The sequence below is a fragment of the Carassius gibelio genome, chromosome A4, assembly GCF_023724105.1.
Source record: "Carassius gibelio isolate Cgi1373 ecotype wild population from Czech Republic chromosome A4, carGib1.2-hapl.c, whole genome shotgun sequence".
In the NCBI taxonomy this organism is placed as follows: domain Eukaryota; kingdom Metazoa; phylum Chordata; class Actinopteri; order Cypriniformes; family Cyprinidae; genus Carassius; species Carassius gibelio.
The window spans coordinates 18,999,988-19,006,016 of record NC_068374.1 but is presented as its reverse complement, the minus strand read 5'-3'; the positions used below and the strand labels follow the sequence as shown (position 1 = coordinate 19,006,016).

Genomic DNA, 6,029 nt, shown 5'->3' with positions numbered 1-6,029 from the left:
GATGTTCCCTATCAAATTATTTAGACTAAGCATCAGCATTTACAAACCACTGTCCACTGTTATTCTAACAGAAAAGAATGCAAGCTCTTAATCATGACATTATAAGTTGGAAATAGGACGTTTCTGAGACCACGTGAAGACAGCAGAGAAGTGTTCGCTCAACACTGAAATGTAATCATTTTGTTAACTTTATGGTTTGTTTATTTTGAGTCGTATGGGACGCGGTAACGGCCCTCTCACAATATATTGCATACGAGTCTCTATGCACCCATCAAGTGTTGTCCCATGCCACACTCTGCTGCGATGGGTCCCGATATTGTGCAGGTCTCTAATAGAAAGGTGCCTGTTATCATGTTATGATTGAGGCTCTGGGCTCTGAGCATATCTTTTTTTTTTTTTTTTTTATGCAACAAACTATAAAATATTTTCTATAAAAACATTAATTTCCTGGCAGTGACAAATAGCTTGTTTTATATTTAATTACATTAATAAGTTGAGATTTAGTCTACAATAAATATTTTATCTGCTACTATGTCAGTTTGAACACTGCTGTAAAAAGCACCTTATTTGTTTAAAGTGTTTGCAAACCAAATGTTACGACACTTTTATTCATATAGCTATAGGCCTACTTTTAAAAGAAATAAAGTGCACAATACACTACTTTTAAATGCATTATTATTTTTGTGTATAACAATGTGATTAACTATGATTAATTGCAGCCAATAATGTGACTCATAAATGAAGAACCCCAGAGGGTTAATTGCAGACAATAATGTGATTAATCGCGATTAAAAAATAATAATCTTTGCCCAGCACAAAAAAAGAAAAACTGATTAAAACAGTTCTCAGTTCTCATAAATATTTTAGAATAGAGTTGATCTCATTCCTTTTTTCTGGCCAAATAGTATTTAAATTTTTTTAAACTATTCAAATAAACATTTTGCTGTTAAGGTGAAAATCCTTTAGCTATTTTTAGCCTTTATTTATTGCAGTATAAATAGAATTGTCTGACTCGGCGCACCACTGACAAAGTAGACTATTTTAAAAAGAAAACATGCAAATTACCATTTTCTTCAAGTTGTATCCTCCAAATACACATGAAATCATCACCTGAAATCAACCACCAGTAAACTATAATCATTGGAACTATTCAAACCGGACAATGGACTGTTCAGCCACTGAATCCAGCAGTGTCTGCCATAATATCGAAGTAAGTGTGCATCATTGATCATTGTTCTCAATAAAATATTTCTCATTACATGAGATCTGCAGTTTAGTTTAAAGATGAATTATTGTGCACCTACACTGTAAAAAATAATTCAGTGGCTTAGTAAATTTCACAAAAATAAAGAGCTATATTAACTTAATAAAATCTTTTGAAATCATTTAAGTGATATTTTGAGTGGGTCAGATTAAAAATAATAATTAAAAATCCAACAAATAATTTCTCTAAAATGTACATATATTATTTAAGTTTATGTAATGAAAATAAATAAGTATTTAACTAACTAATTATATTTTTAATATACCTTCAATATTTCTGGTGAATTCTAATAGAAATATTTGATAATTATTTACTTGTACTGATCTGTTTTAGAAACTAAAATTATTAAGTATTTCCTACCAATTTTCCTAAATAAAGTTCCAGCTTAATAAATGAAAGTTTAAATAAATTGAGTAAATTTCGCGGCTAAAGTGATCACGTGTGCAGCTCCGCAGGAAAAAAAAAAAAATCTGCTTTCCTCAGCAGCGACGTCGACTAGCCATACACCTCACAACTCCTGGTAAGTAACGTTAGTCAGCTAATCCTACTTACGTTTGTAACACTTTATTAAAAAGTTAATAATTATTAATAATTATTTCCTAACAATTGTCTTTGTATTTTACGTCATATTCAACAAGTTTCGTAGCTTAATCGAAGTCACCTGAAGGACGGCTTTCCTCAGCAACGGCAAGGCCCGCACTCCTCTCATATTGTGGTACGTTATGTAATTTATCCAGCTAGTTAATACTAATTATGTTTGTAATGTTTAATTCAGAAGTTAATTATTAAGGATTTCCTAACAATTGTGTTTGTATTTTGCGTCATCTTAAGAAGTTTAACAAGTTTCGCGGCTCAAGCAAGAGGCACCTGTCACTGAAGGACTGCTTTTCTCAGCTACGACGTGAACAGCATCACTCGAATTTCCTGTAAGTAACGTAGTCATTTTATAACTATGTATATTTGCAATAATGTATTCAAAAGTTGATTAAACATTGACCGTGTGTACGTGTACATAACAGTGTAGTTTTCTAAGTTAGTTAGTGGGGCAGCCATATGTATGTTAGTTTTTTTTTTTTTTTGGAGTGGGTTAACGTTCGTACTATTTGGATCACCGTTTATTTCAACCGCCATTTGAAAGTCTAACGATAAGTGTAACCGTGGTCCAGCAACTATACATGCCCAATGGAAAACGATTTTGTACAGGTTCCCCTTTGGGGTCAGTGGCTTGTCAAAAGGGAACACATCATTTATGAACTTTCAAATGACAACATTCTGTCTTGTAAAAAGCTGTCACGTTTTTGTAAAACATCATAATTACTACATGAACTCAGGTATGAGCTCTTAAATCACCACTACAAATACTCCATGCAAAAGTATTTAAAATGGCGTGGACATAACATAGACTGGTGCGTTTTAATCAGCTCCCACTATATGCTCCGTTGTAAAATCATTCTAGTACACTGAAACTTATGACATACAATATCGGTAAAAAGTTTGAAAACATTAAGCTTTTTAATGTAACAAATCCAGACCTGGTGGGTATTGAAGGACAGCCGAGGCTGGGTGAGGGGTACGTTGTTTTAATTGAGTGAACTTACTAAATTTCTTAAGAGTGTGTTTAAATATATTCATTTTGATTTGAATTAAGTAATATTTTTGTTCCCTGAAACAGATCAGTTTAATTTTCCATCCTTAAATAGTTTGATAGAAATTTCACAAATATATTATGTGTATTATAAATGAACAATTTGTTAGTCAAATACTAAATTGTTTTAGTGGAAAAAATAAAATATAACTGTACATTTTAGATAAAATAAACTGTTGTATTTTTAGTCAGTTAATATGTTTACATTTATGCATTTGGCAGACGCTTTTTTCCAAAGCAACTTACATTATTTCCTCAATAAAAGCCTATAGCATTGATTTACAGCATAGAAGCTCGCAGTTGGTCTCTTTTCATTTTTCTTTTAGGGTTATTGTTAAAAATAAATGTCCCTATGTAGAAAATTAACCTGTCTTGTTGTTAAGAAGAATGCTGTTAATTTTTGCAACTCCTCCCCCTAGTAAACTTTGTTTGAGATTTTACCTATCATATGGTCCAACAGAATGTTTGCTTCTTCAGGTGCTATTTGTTTTGTGTATTTGTCACTTTCTTGTAACATTCAGGTTTGAATGTTAGCTCTAACCAGTTATCTTTAAAATTTGCCTGTAGGGTTCAGCTGATCTACCCATCTTCGTACAAGCAGAGTTGGCAGAGGAGGTCATAAAAATCTACATCCTTCGGGACAATGATGGGGCAGTCAGCGATGTAATCTTGGGAATCACAGCAGAGCCTGCTGCCATCTTTTGGGAGTCACATTGGATTTGAGATATCCCAAGACCCACAAATACAGGTCCTTCTCCAAAAATTAGCATATTGTGATAAAGTTCATTATTTTCCTTGATGTAATGATAAAAATTAAACTTTCATATATTTTAGATTCATTGCACACCAACTGAAATATTTCAGGTCTTTTATTGTTTAAATACTGATGCTTTTGGCATACAGCTCATGAAAACCCCAAACTCCTATCTCAAAAAATTAGCTTATTTCATCTGACCAATAAAAGAAAGGTGTTTTTAATACAAAAAAAAGTCAACCTTCAAATAATTATGTTCAGTTATGCACTTAATACTTGGTCGGGAATCCTGCAGAAATGACTGCTTCAGTGTGGCGTGGCATGGAGGCAATCAGCCTGTGGCACTGCTGAGGTGTTATGGAGGCCCAGGATGCCTTGATAGCGGCCTTAAGCTCATCCAGAGTGTTGGATCTTGCGTCTCTCAACTTTCTCTTCACAATATCCCACAGATTCACTATGGGGTTCAGGTCAGGAGAGTTGGCAGGCCAATTGAGCACAGTAATACCATGGTCAGTAAACCATTTACCAGTGGTTTTGGCACTGTAAGCAGGTGCCAGGTCGTGCTAAAAAACGAAATCATCTCCATAAAGCTTTTCAGCAGATGGAAGCATGAAGTGCTCCAAAATCTACTGATAACTAGCTGCACTGACCCTGCCCTTGATAAAACACAGTGGACCAATACCAGCAGCTGACATGGCACCCCAGACCATCACTGACTGTGGGTACTTGACACTGGATTTCAGGCATTTTGGAATTTCCTTCTCCCCAGTCTTCCTCCAGACTCTGGCACCTTGATTTCCGAATGACATGCAAAATTGGCTTTCATCCAAAAAAAGTACTTAGGACCACTGAGCAACAGTCCAGTGCTGCTTCTCTGTAGCCCATTTCCTGCACACGCCTGTGCACGGTGGCTCTGGATGTTTCTACTCCAGACTCAGTCCACTGCTTCCGCAGGTCCCCCAAGGTCTGGAATCAGTCCTTCTCCACAATCTTCCTCAGGGTCCGGTCACTGCTTCTCGTTGTGCAGCGTTTTTTGCCACACTTTTTCCTTCCTACAGACTTCCCACTGAGGTGCCTTGATACAGCACTCTGGTAACAGCCTATTCGTTCAGAAATTTCTTTCTGTGTCTTACCCTCTCGCTTGAGGGTGTCAATGATGGCCTTCTGGACAGCAGTCAGGTCGGCAGTCTTACCCATGATTGCCGTTTTGAGTAATGAACCAGGCTGGGAGTTTTTAAAAGCCTCAGGAATTTTTTGCAAGTGTTTAGAGTTAATTAGCTGATTCAGATGATTAGGTTAATAGCTTGTTTAGAGAGCCTTTTCATGATATGCTAATTTTTTGAGATAGGAATTTTGGGTTTTCATGAGCTGTATGCCAAAATCATCAGTATTAAAACAATAAAAGACCTGAAATATTTCAGTTGGTGTGCAATGAATCTAAAATATATGAAAGTTTAATTTTTATCATTACATTACGGAAAATAATGAACTTCATCACAATATGCAAATTTTTTGAGAAAGACCTGTACTCACTTGAGTTGTTCCAAAAACTGTTTCTTGAGCTGGATCCTCCAAAACTCTGTTAATGTTCAGAGGTTAAAAAATTATCTTCTTGCATAGTAGTGGTTCATGATCATCCCACAGAATGGGTATTCCTGATGGAAGTGTTTCTGTTATCTGATTAATTCTGTTGAAGGGATAGTTCACTCAAAAGATGATGTTGTCATAATTTACTCTCCCTCAATTTGTCCCAAACCTGTACGAGTTTCTTTCTTCTGTTGAACACAAAAGATATTTTAAGTGAAGTGACGTGACATTCAGCAAAGTATTAAAGAGTGTTGGTTAACGCAGTTAAAGGTTGCCATTGACTTTGCATAGTATACTTTTTTTTTTCCTACCATGGAAGTCAATGGCAACTTTCAACTATCTGTTAACCAACATTCATTAAAATATATTTTGTGTTCAACACAAGAAAGAAATTCGTACAGATTTGGGACAACCCGGGGGGTTGGGGGGGGCGAGTACATTATGACAACATCATCTTTTTGGGTGAACTATCCCTTTAATATTGATGTAAGTGTTGAGTGTGACTGCAAATGGCTGGTATGCACCAGGAACAAAGTAAGATGTCATTTCTCTTATGGCTATCGTATTTTACATGTAATCTACTTGAATACTAAGATGGATGAAATGTTTCATAAGGTTTAATCATTTCCCTTATGGCTACTTTACAGTTTTAATTTTTGCAATTTACTGGAATATTAAAATGGATAAGATGTTTCAAAGGTTGATTTTAGACTTTGTCTTATGTTTAATTGACAAATAAATTTTCAATAAAAAAATTTGTTTCTTTCTTTATTCGGTTT

The 6,029-nt window shown here is 35.1% G+C and overlaps 1 long non-coding RNA gene across 1 annotated transcript; it reads left to right on the top strand.

Annotated features, from left to right (window-relative positions):
* The first annotated feature begins 1,304 nt into the window (after window positions 1–1,304).
* Window positions 1,305–4,981, top strand: LOC127972501 (uncharacterized). The gene is made up of 4 exons (XR_008157107.1): window positions 1,305–1,784; window positions 1,903–1,979; window positions 2,096–2,190; window positions 3,477–4,981. It is a non-coding gene; the product is annotated as an uncharacterized LOC127972501 (long non-coding RNA).
* The last annotated feature ends 1,048 nt before the right edge of the window (window positions 4,982–6,029 follow it).